We start from the raw sequence: 11957 nt of genomic DNA, 5'->3' as shown, positions 1-11957 counted from the left end.
GGACCCATGAGAGACTCTGGACTTGGCAGCAGCATGAGGAGGCGGTATATAGGGGCCCATGGCAGATTAGGGGCCTGGCAGCAGCTATGGGAGGCCCGTAATCTGCCAGCACCCTATGTCAAAAAATTCAACACAACAGCAGTGTGTGAGGAGACCTGAAAGTGGCACATGGCAGAGTGTGGCGATGGAGACAGCAGCAATGGGAGGCCGTACAGGGACCCATGAGAGACTCTGGACTTGGCAGCAGCATGAGGAGGCGGTATATAGGGGCCCATGGCAGATTAGGGGCCTGGCAGCAGCTATGGGAGGCCCGTAATCTGCCAGCACCCTATGTCAAAAAATTCAACACAACAGCAGTGTGTGAGGAGACCTGAAAGTGGCACATGGCAGAGTGTGGCGATGGAGACAGCAGCAATGGGAGGCCGTACAAGGACCCATGAGAGACTCTGGACTTGGCAGCAGCATGAGGAGGCGGTATATAGGGGCCCATGGCAGATTAGGGGCCTGGCAGCAGCTATGGGAGGCCCGTAATCTGCCAGCACCCTATGTCAAAAAATTCAACACACCAGCAGTGTGAAGAGACCTGAATGTGGCACATGGCAGAGTGTGGCGATGGAAACAGCAGCAATGGGAGGCCGTACAGGGACCCATGAGAGACTCTGGACTTGGCAGCAGCATGAGGAGGCGGTATATAGGGGCCCATGGCAGATTAGGGGCCTGGCAGCAGCTATGGGAGGCCCGTAATCTGCCAGCACCCTATGTCAAAAAATTCAACACAACAGCAGTGTGTGAGGAGACCTGAAAGTGGCACATGGCAGAGTGTGGCGATGGAGACAGCAGCAATGGGAGGCCGTACAGGGACCCATGAGAGACTCTGGACTTGGCAGCAGCATGAGGAGGCGGTATATAGGGGCCCATGGCAGATTAGGGGCCTGGCAGCAGCTATGGGAGGCCCGTAATCTGCCAGCACCCTATGTCAAAAAATTCAACACACCAGCAGTGTGAAGAGACCTGAATGTGGCACATGGCAGAGTGTGGCGATGGAGACAGCAGCAATGGGAGGCTGTACAGGGACCCATGAGAGACTCTGGACTTGGCAGCAGCATGAGGAGGCGGTATATAGGGGCCCATGGCAGATTAGGGGCCTGGCAGCAGCTATGGGAGGCCCGTAATCTGCCAGCACCCTATGTCAAAAAATTCAACACAACAGCAGTGTGTGAGGAGACCTGAAAGTGGCACATGGCAGAGTGTGGCGATGGAGACAGCAGCAATGGGAGGCCGTACAAGGACCCATGAGAGACTCTGGACTTGGCAGCAGCATGAGGAGGCGGTATATAGGGGCCCATGGCAGATTAGGGGCCTGGCAGCAGCTATGGGAGGCCCGTAATCTGCCAGCACCCTATGTCAAAAAATTCAACACACCAGCAGTGTGAAGAGACCTGAATGTGGCACATGGCAGAGTGTGGCGATGGAAACAGCAGCAATGGGAGGCCGTACAGGGACCCATGAGAGACTCTGGACTTGGCAGCAGCATGAGGAGGCGGTATATAGGGGCCCATGGCAGATTAGGGGCCTGGCAGCAGCTATGGGAGGCCCGTAATCTGCCAGCACCCTATGTCAAAAAATTGAAAACACAACAGCAGTGTGTGAAGAGACCTGAATGTGGCACATGGCAGAGTGTGGCGATGGAGACAGCAGCAATGGGAGGCCGTACAGGGACCCATGAGAGACTCTGGACTTGGCAGCAGCATGAGGAGGCGGTATATAGGGGCCCATGGCAGATTAGGGGCCTGGCAGCAGCTATAGGAGGCCCGTAATCTGCCAGCACCCTATGTCAAAAAATTCAACACAACAGCAGTGTGTGAGGAGACCTGAAAGTGGCACATGGCAGAGTGTGGCGATGGAGACAGCAGCAATGGGAGGCCGTACAGGGACCCATGAGAGACTCTGGACCTGGCAGCAGCATGAGGAGGTGGTATATAGGGGCCCATGGCAGATTAGGGGCCTGGCAGCAGCTATAGGAGGCCCGTAATCTGCCAGCACCCTATGTCAAAAAATTCTACACACCAGCAGTGTGAAGAGACCTGAATGTGGCACATGGCAGAGTGTGGCGATGGAAACAGCAGCAATGGGAGGCCGTACAGGGACCCATGAGAGACTCTGGACCTAGCAGCAGCATGAGGAGGCGGTATATAGGGGCCTATGGCAGATTAGGGGCCTGGCAGCAGCTATAGGAGGCCCGTAATCTGCCAGCACCCTATGTCAAAAAATTCAACACACCAGCAGTGTGTGAGGAGACCTGAAAGTGGCACATGTTTGAGGCATGATTCATGGCGGATTTAGTCAGTTGTGTCAGGAACTGGTGGTTTGAAATCCAGACTAATCCACGCCTGATTCATTTTCACAAACGTGAGTCTCTCCACACTTTGGGTGGACAGTCGTGTCCTCCGCGGAGTTACAATACCTCCTGCCGCACTAAACACGCGCTCCGATGCCACGCTACTGGCCGGGCATGACAGCCTTTCAAGGGCAAATTCAGCTAGTTGGGGCCAAAGGTCAAGTTTTGTTGCCCAGTAGTCAAGGGGATTGTCTACCTCGGTTGGCAGGGTGCTGTCCAAGTAGGCCCAAGCCTGTTGTTTGAGCTCCTGCTCCAGGTCCACCTGATGCTGCTGCTGCGGCTGGTTAGTAGTTTCCTCACTGCGCTGGTGAAGAAAGCTACTCATCGACTGCAGACTGAGGCAGCCGCTGCTGGTGGAGCTGCCACTGCTCCTACCACCCCACCCCTCCCCTGCTGCCATGCCAGCGGAACGCGAGCGCACAGGGCCCACAGTGTCTGAGGATGGACGTTGGCGCACAAAGGCAGAGACCAACTGACTACATAGGTGGTTTTTATAGTACGTAATTTTGGCCTCCCTCTCAGCAGGTGTGAAAAAGGCCACCATTTTGGACCGGTAGCGAGGGTCCAACAAGGTGGACAGCCAAAAGTCATCCCTCTGTCTGATGGTTATTATTCGGCTGTCGCTACGCAAGCAACCGAGCATGCTATGGGCCATTTGTGCCAAGGAATGCGAGGGACTCCCTGCCTCCATCTCCACAGCATACTGCCACGGTGCGTCTGGGTCCTCTGTCTCCTCCTCCTCTACCAGATGCTCCTGCTCCTCCACTCCTGTCCGCTGAGTGGAAAAACCACCCATTTCACTCAATAATTCCTGAGCACAAATGTCCTCCTCTACCTCCTCCTCTTCTTCCTGTCCTGCCCCCACAGGGGTCATGTGGCGTTGAGATCTGTGCGCCACGTCTACCGCACCCTGACCAGCCATTGTTAACAGCATTTGTTCCAGGACGTGCAACAGAGGAATGACGTCGTTCATCCCATAGTCCTGCCGACTCACAAATAGCGTGGCCTCCTCAAAGGGCCTGAGCAAGCGGCAGGTGTCACGCATGAGCTGCCAATGGCTGACATCTAAGTTACACAGGGGAGTACCTTTATCCGCTTGTAACATAAGGAAATCGGTGATGGCCTTTCGCTGCTCGTAAAGGCGGTCTAACATGTGTAGGGTTGAATTCCACCTTGTTGCAACGTCGCAGATCAGGCGATGCTGTGGAATTCCGTTCTGCCGCTGCAGCTCAATGAGGGTGTTCTTTGCGGTGTAGGAATGGCTGAAATGCATGCACAGTTTACGTGACATTTTAAGGATGTCTTGCAGTGGGATGGTGGATTTTAGGAACTGCTTGACAACCAGATTGAACACGTGAGCCATGCATGGCGCATGGCACAACCTTCCTTGACGCAGAGCAGACACCATGTTCTTTCCGTTGTCGGTCAACATGGTTCCGATTTTAAGTTTGCGCGGAGACAGCCATCTGTCGATTTCTCTGTTCATTACACTCAGCAGTTCCTCCCCTGTGTGACTACGTTCGCCAAGGCATACCAGGTGCAGCACAGCGTGACACCGTTGCGCCCTGCACATGTGATATGCCGGTCGGGTAATGGGACTTGGCACGGGGGTGGCGGCTGAGGACACGGCGGAAAAAGAGGTGGTAGAGGCGGACATGTTTGCTGGACCAAGGACGTGCAAACGTGGAGGCAAAAGCGTCGTGACCTGTCCAAGTTGCTGGTGCGGCTGTGCCGGCACCACGTTCACCCAGTGGGCCGTAAATGACATGTACTGTCCCTGACCGTAGTTACAGCTCCACACGTCGGCGCTGCCGTGCACTTTGGCAGAGACCGACATGCTCAAAGACTGGCCCACCATCTCTTCTACATGTGAATGCAGGGCTGGCACTGCCTTTTGGGCAAAGAAATGACGGCTTGGCACTCTCCACCGCGGCGCGGCACAAGCCATCATTTCTCGGAAAGGTGCTGAGTCCACCAGTTGGAAAGGGAGGGACTGCAGCACCAGCAACTTGGACAGGAGGACGTTCAGCTTTTGCACCGTCGGGTGCTTGCTCGCAAACTGTTGTCTCTTGGAAACGGATTCCAAGAAAGACTGTTGACGGAATCCGAGAAGAGGAGTAGCAGGAGAAGGAGCATCTGAACGAGCGGAAGATGCCAACGAGCGACAACTCCCCTCAGCAGAGGTGTTGGAGCCTTGACTGGCTGATAGAGGGCGATTGACAACGTCGGGTGACGGAGCAAGTAACGGAGCGGGTGATGGAGCGGGGGCTGGGGCAGGCAGAACCGCCGTATCTTTATCACGGTTTTCCCAGGCCAACGAATGGTGACGCTGCATATGCTGACGCAACGCTGTAGTCCCAACATGGGCCCCCTGGCCACGCTTGCATTTCTGGCCACATAGTCGACATACGGCTACGTTTACTTCCTCGGGCGGCTTGACGAAAAATTGCCACACCACCGAGTAGGAAACTTTGCCCCCGCTACTCCTCACTGGCTGACTGCTACTTCCTCCGTGCGCACCGGCACCACTACTGGCCGTGGTGGTAGGCTGCAGTGGAGCTGGTGCTCTACTCCGTGGCCGTTTGGCTCCACTGACACTGATGCGACCCTGCTGCCTCCTGGGCAACCCACCGACTGTTTCGCTCGCTGCCAAGCTGGCACCCTCTTCTCCTGATGATGCGGAAGAAATTGCCTGATGACGACGAGGCAGCCAAGTGCGATCAACCTCCTCATCATCAGGTACGGTCTCCGCCTCACTACTAGCCCCCTCGGCTGCGTCTGGGTCAGGAGACAGACCTGTCTCTAGACCGGCTACAGAGCCACTCTCCTCGCCAGTACTTCTTCGCCTGGCTGCTGAAAAGGCCGATGTCTCCCCCCGTTCCTGACCGCCCTCTGTTAGCTCTTCCTCACTGTACAGTGGGGCTGAGCCCACAGCATGCGATACTTCGCTTGGTGAGGGAACAGCAAAGGACAGGGGCAGGTAGAGGACATGTGATTTCAGTGGGCTTGCTCCCGGGCCATGCCAACTAACGGTTGTGTCTGACGTACCCACCGACCGTTGGCTGTAGGTGTCAGAGGTGACCTGGGAAGAGGAAGACGACCGAGCCAACCAATCAATGACGGCAGGGTTGTCGGTGGAGACACGACCGCTGGATGACACCGGGAGCACTGGCCTCTGGCTGCGAATAGTGCTGCCTCGACCCCTTCCTCTGCTGCCACGTCTGCTCGCTCCTAAAAAATTGCCTCCTCTGCCACTCCTCTGCATGTTGTCTGACATACTCTTTAATTCAACGATTATGTGTCCCTGAGTAACAATTCTCTGGCACTCAGTAACAATTCTGTCTGTCCCTGAGTAAAAATTCTGTGGCCCTAAGTAAAGTTTCTGTGGCCCTGAGTAACAATTCTCTGGCACTCAGTAACAATTCTGTCTGTCCCTGAGTAAAAATTCTGTGGCCCTAAGTAAAGTTTCTGTGGCCCTGAGTAACAATTCTCTGGCACTCAGTAACAATTCTGTCTGTCCCTGAGTAACAATTCTCTGGCACTCCGTAACAATTCTGTCTGTCCCTGAGTAACAATTCTCTGGCACTCAGTAACAATTCTGTCTGTCCCTGAGTAACAATTCTCTGGCACTCAGTAACAATTCTGTCTGTCCCTGAGTAAAAATTCTGTGGCCCTAAGTAAAGTTTCTGTGGCCCTGAGTAACAATTCTCTGGCACTCAGTAACAATTCTGTCTGTCCCTGAGTAACAATTCTCTGGCACTCAGTAACAATTCTGTCTGTCCCTGAGTAACAATTCTCTGGCACTCCGTAACAATTCTGTCTGTCCCTGAGTAAAAATTCTGTGGCCCTAAGTAAAGTTTCTGTGGCCCTGAGTAACAATTCTCTGGCACTCCGTAACAATTCTGTCTGTCCCTGAGTAACAATTCTCTGGCACTCAGTAACAATTCTGTCTGTCCCTGAGTAAAAATTCTGTGGCCCTAATTAAAGTTTCTGTGGCCCTAAGTAACAATTCTCTGGCACTCAGTAACAATTCTGTCTGTCCCTGAGTAACAATTCTCTGGCACTCCGTAACAATTCTGTCTGTCCCTGAGTAACAATTCTCTGGCACTCAGTAACAATTCTGTCTGTCCCTGAGTAACAATTCTCTGGCACTCAGTAACAATTCTGTCTGTCCCTGAGTAAAAATTCTGTGGCCCTAAGTAAAGTTTCTGTGGCCCTGAGTAACAATTCTCTGGCACTCAGTAACAATTCTGTCTGTCCCTGAGTAACAATTCTCTGGCACTCAGTAACAATTCTGTCTGTCCCTGAGTAAAAATTCTGTGGCCCTAAGTAAAGTTTCTGTGGCCCTGAGCAACAATTCTCTGGCACTCCGTAACAATTCTGTCTGTCCCTGAGTATGAATTCTGTGGCCCTAACTAGCGTTTCTTTGTCCCTAAGTAACAGTTCTGTGGCCCTGAGTAACAATTCTGTGTCTGTGCGAGTAACAATTCTGTGGCCCTAAGTAACAGTTCTGTGGCCCTCAGTAACAGTTCTGTGTCTGTGCGAGTAACAATTCTGTGTCTGTGCGAGTAACAATTCTGTGGCCCTAAGTAAAGTTTCTGTGGCCCTCAGTAACAGTTCTGTGTCTGTGCGAGTAACAATTCTGTGTCTGTGCGAGTAACAATTCTGTGGCCCTAAGTAAAGTTTCTGTGGCCCTAAGTAACAATTCTCTGGCACTCAGTAACAATTCTGTCTGTCCCTGAGTAACAATTCTCTGGCACTCAGTAACAATTCTGTCTGTCCCTGAGTAAAAATTCTGTGGCCCTAAGTAAAGTTTCTGTGGCCCTGAGTAACAATTCTCTGGCACTCAGTAACAATTCTGTCTGTCCCTGAGTAAAAATTCTGTGGCCCTAATAACGTTTCTGTGGCCCTAAGTAACAATTCTCTGGCACTGAGTAACAATTCTGTCTGTCCCTGAGTATGAATTCTGTGGCCCTAACTAGCGTTTCTTTGTCCCTAAATAACGATTCTGTGGCCCTCATTAACAAGTCTGTGTCCCTGAGTAATGGTTCTCTGTCCCTAAGTAACTTTTCTCTGTCCCCAATTATCGTTTCTGTGGCCCTAACTCTGTCCCTGTCCCTAGTACAGAGCGGTCTGCCTCTGTTCAATGACTGCAGGCAAATGAAGAATTCCAAAATGGCCGCTAGTTATAGCTCGACCATTACACAGTGCTGGCTGGCTGGCTGCTGATTGGCTGATGCGATCACATGTAGTTGAGGAATGCATTATGGGTCAGCGCGCCTTGTCTGCGCGCCTTCCCAGACATCCCCGCTCCGTCGCCGCACATGTCAGCCGCCATTTTCTGAAAAATTTCGATTCGCGCGTCCGAATTAGGCTATTTTTCGGATTCGGCACGAATCGAAATTTTTCCGATATTCGACTCGAATTCCACTTCGGATACTTCGATTCGCTCATCTCTAGAAATGACATTTTCTAAATAAAACTTGTTGAGATAACCTAGCAGTTAAGGAGTTCAGTGTTGAAGGGATAACCAATATCACTCTGAGCTGCAGAATACCGATCCGTAGGCTACCTCTTTACATCGAGAGTGTATTGAAGTTGGCATGTTGTGAGAACCATCCAGACCAGTGAGAGGAAGGATTTCCCTCACCCCAGCGGTGCGAGTGCTGGGATCATGATTCACCAGGCTAGGGCAAGCCCAGTTTTGTAGCTCAGGTGAATGTGGCAGTCCAGGGACTGAGTCAGCTTTTCCTGCGTTGCCAGAACATTGAGTTGCTATATTCTGGAATATTGGGCAAATGGGACTAATTTAAAGGAGGACAACATCAAGCCCAGAACCAGCATGCAAAAGCAAAAGGTTGGTTGGCTCCTGGACTGTAGAATCTGCACATGGGAGCAGAGAGTTTGGAGCCAGTCCCAAGGATGAAACTTTGAACAAGGCCATATCCAGGACCAGGCATAGACAAACAATGAGACAAGTCCAGAGCTGACTTCTGGAGAAATAGAATCCACCCAAACCTCTGTAGGGCCTGGACAGTCTGAGGGATGTTGGCTGATAGAGCTTGCGCCAACTATTGTCTCAGAAGACAGTTTTCCAGCTATCCAACCACAAAGCTGTTCTGAAAGTTAAGCAGAGCAAGAATAGGGGCCAACACTGATGCGCCAGGAAGGTGGAGGGATGCGAGTAGGCATCCATGATGTCGACAGAGGCCAGAAGGTCTCCTGGATGCAGGAAAGCAATGACCAACCCAGCAGATTCCATGTAGAATTGTTGTACCTATAGAAAGAAGTTGAGCACCTTAAGATACAGTATGGGGGAAATGCCCCCTTTGACGTTGGGAATGGTGAACAGGTTTGAAAAAAAAAAAAGGTTTTGATTCTCAGAGGAGAGATGTTTGCTCTTCTGGGACACTATGAAAAACTGAGGCTTGATTGGGGGGGTTATATTTTGCTGAACTTGCACTTTTGCCAATATCCACTCTCTTAAAGGTATCATAGCAGCATAACTGTGTACCTGAATACTTCATCCAGTGTCTCTTAAATGATTAGGAAAGATATTTCTTATATTTTCTAATGGTACAGTCAGATATGCTAACAGGCAAAGTTGGAAAACATGCTTCTTTCACTCTGACAACACAGATTTAAATGTGAAGAGGAAAGTAGTCACAACCATCATATTACAAATCCTTTATTTGACGAAAACATGAAAAAATGTCTCTTGTATATGTTTTTTCAGGCACAGTATTTTATCAAAAGGACTCTATGAGAAACAAACATTCCAAGCCTCTCTGCTTGCCAGAACCAGGTTCTCATCAGAAATTACAAATGAAACAAGTGTACTTTATTCTACCACCCCCTCCCCAGTATGGCACCAACACAGGGCATGTTAGAAGTTTGAAAGAAAGTTACATGATCAGTAGGTAGTAAAGTAGCAGCTGCAGTCTGGGTTGCCCTCTGCTGCTGTTTTCAAAACTATATGTTCTACAAAGGATTCAAGGGAGAGTTTTAATCATTTGAAAAACAGGCATTTAGAATTATATTCTGCACTTGCAACTCAGCTTAGAAACTGTGGGAAGAAATGTATGGGGGCAGCCTATTTAAATCAAATTTTATCAACCATTTACATAAACAGAATCGCCAAACAGTGTGCATCTCACACATGCTATGCATTCACAATGATTTCCATGGAAGAAAAGAAGCAAATCACAAAACTGACAAGTTAAACTTCACTGATATGTTGAGGTGCTAACTGAAGTCTATGCACCCATCCTGCAAACTGATTAAAGGTCATTGCCCCACTAGGAGGTGAATAACAAATGAACAAACCTGCACCAATGTCATTTACATTACCATTGACACTTTCTATATTTTTAAACACACAGCTTCTCATTAAAGTAAACATATCCTGTACTCTAAAACGAACAGTGCTGTCTGAGAACAGACTTCAGGAAATCTTGTACCACCTTTTTTTGTGCAGTCTCCCCAGTACCCCATCTAAGATTTCATCTTGCTATAAAAGGTCTCAACTTTAGGCAGAAACCCCACCTACCTGCTGGCCCGTCTAAAAGAATGCTTACTGTCTATATAGGTTATCTCATAACTTAGGGGCAGCAATTTTCGTTTTAGATTCTCTTTAAGAAGTAACATTTCAAATCAAGCAAAAACTATTAATTTTAATTTGCTGTTCTCTGCAAAAAAAACAAAACAAAAAACAACACTGAATACTCCTCTGTTGCTTCCTCCACTACTCATTTCTTCAGTAGCAAAGAGAAACCGCCACTTGAAGATCCTCTAGAACCTGACACCTTTGGAGCTGTAGATTTCTAGATCCCCTTTTTTGCTGTGAAACAGCTAACATCAGCGACTGAGTCGCTTTACCAGCTTGACAACATTCAAATACTGAGCTGCTTTCTGTTAAGAATTATTTTGGTGGGGTAAAAGTTTAGTTGATTCAGAAGCGATATGAGTTTTAGGAGTCCAACAGTCTGGTCTCTTACATCTCCAGTAGCTCTAATTGGTGAGTTCTTGCTAATGTGGTCTCTGGCCCAGTTCTTGGCCATTTTAGCTACTGCTAATACAGTGGTGTTACTACTCTGTTGAACTGAAATCATAAAAGCCATACCATAATGATCACCCACCATAATCCGTCAAAGCATGTAATCCATTAGACCTCCGAAGGTATGCTGTGGTATCTGGCACCAAGCCATCAGTAGCAGATCCTTTAAGTCCTGTAAGCTGCGAGGTGGGGCCTCCATGGATCTGACTTGTTATTTCAGCACATCCCATAGATGTTCAGTTGGATTGAGATCTGGAGAATTTGAAAGCCACGTCAACACTTCAACTCGTGTTCCTCAAACCATTTTTTCATTCCTCAGACACGGCCACCGTCTTCCATTGCTCTATGGTCTGGTTCTGATACTCACATGTCCATTGTAGGCACTTTTGGCTGTGGACATGGTCAGCATGGGCACTCTGACCTGTCTACAGCTATGCAGTCCATACACAGCAAACTTTGATGAATTGTGTTCTGACAGCTTTCTATCAGAACCAGCATGAACGTTTTCAGTAATCTGAGCTACAATAGCTTTTCTCAGCCTTTGCTTCCCACATATACCAAGGAGCCTTGGCTGCCCATGACCCTGTTGTCAATTCTCCTTCCTTGGACCACTTTTGGTAGCCCTCACAAGGGCTGTATTTTGGAGTTGCATGAAATGAAAAATAAAATAAAAATCTAAGGCTCCAATCACACAATTACCATCCAAGATTCAGAGATACAGGCTTGCATGAAAACTTTCATTCTAATGCAGAACACTGCAGCTGTGAGCAACAGATAGAGACTGGTGGACAACATAAAACAGCCCCAAAACATAAAACACTTGCAAAATCAACACTCCAAAAAAAAAAAAAATTAAAAAATATAATGTACACTTAAAGAGTTAAATAAATAATTTCATGATAAAGGATATATTGCACCATTGGTAGGCATACATTAAATTCAGGAAAAATGCAAAACACTTCCAAATAGTATCAGAATCCACAGGATTTGGTTGATCTTGGGACACACACAGCCACTTTTTGACATGTGATTGTATACCAGGCATCACTAAATGTCGGACTGCGGTCCAAACCTGGACCAAATGACAGTCCTATCTGGACCACGGCTCCACCACCCAGCAGCCTGGGTGTCCTCTCCCAGCTGATGACCTCCTCCTCCCGCCGCCACCTCCTCAACATTCATTACTACAGCAGCTGGCAGGCAGAAGGTGCTGCACACCCAAAGGGCAGGTTTGCCCAGACTCAAAAGTCAGTGACTTGCTGCCAGGACAAGGGTCAGTCCCAGCTACCAATCTCCTACCAGCCAACAGGAAATGCTGGGCCGTCCTGCCCCTATCCAGACATGCCGTGGCCCCACCCACCAACCGCTGTACAAGGTAGGATTGCAAAGGTTGGAGACAGGCTATGACTGGAAGGAGGGAACGGAATGTAAGGGAGGGGGCTTTCATGTAAAGGGGTCTGGGGGTTGTAAAGTAGTGGCTGTTAAAGGACCTGGGAAACAAGA

Source organism: Staurois parvus, unplaced genomic scaffold (assembly GCF_062004578.1).
Source record: "Staurois parvus isolate SC_StPar_1 unplaced genomic scaffold, SC_StPar_1.0 ptg000155l, whole genome shotgun sequence".
NCBI lineage: Eukaryota > Metazoa > Chordata > Amphibia > Anura > Ranidae > Staurois > Staurois parvus.
The sequence above is the reverse complement of the archived record's forward strand: the minus strand, read 5'-3'. Positions refer to the sequence as shown.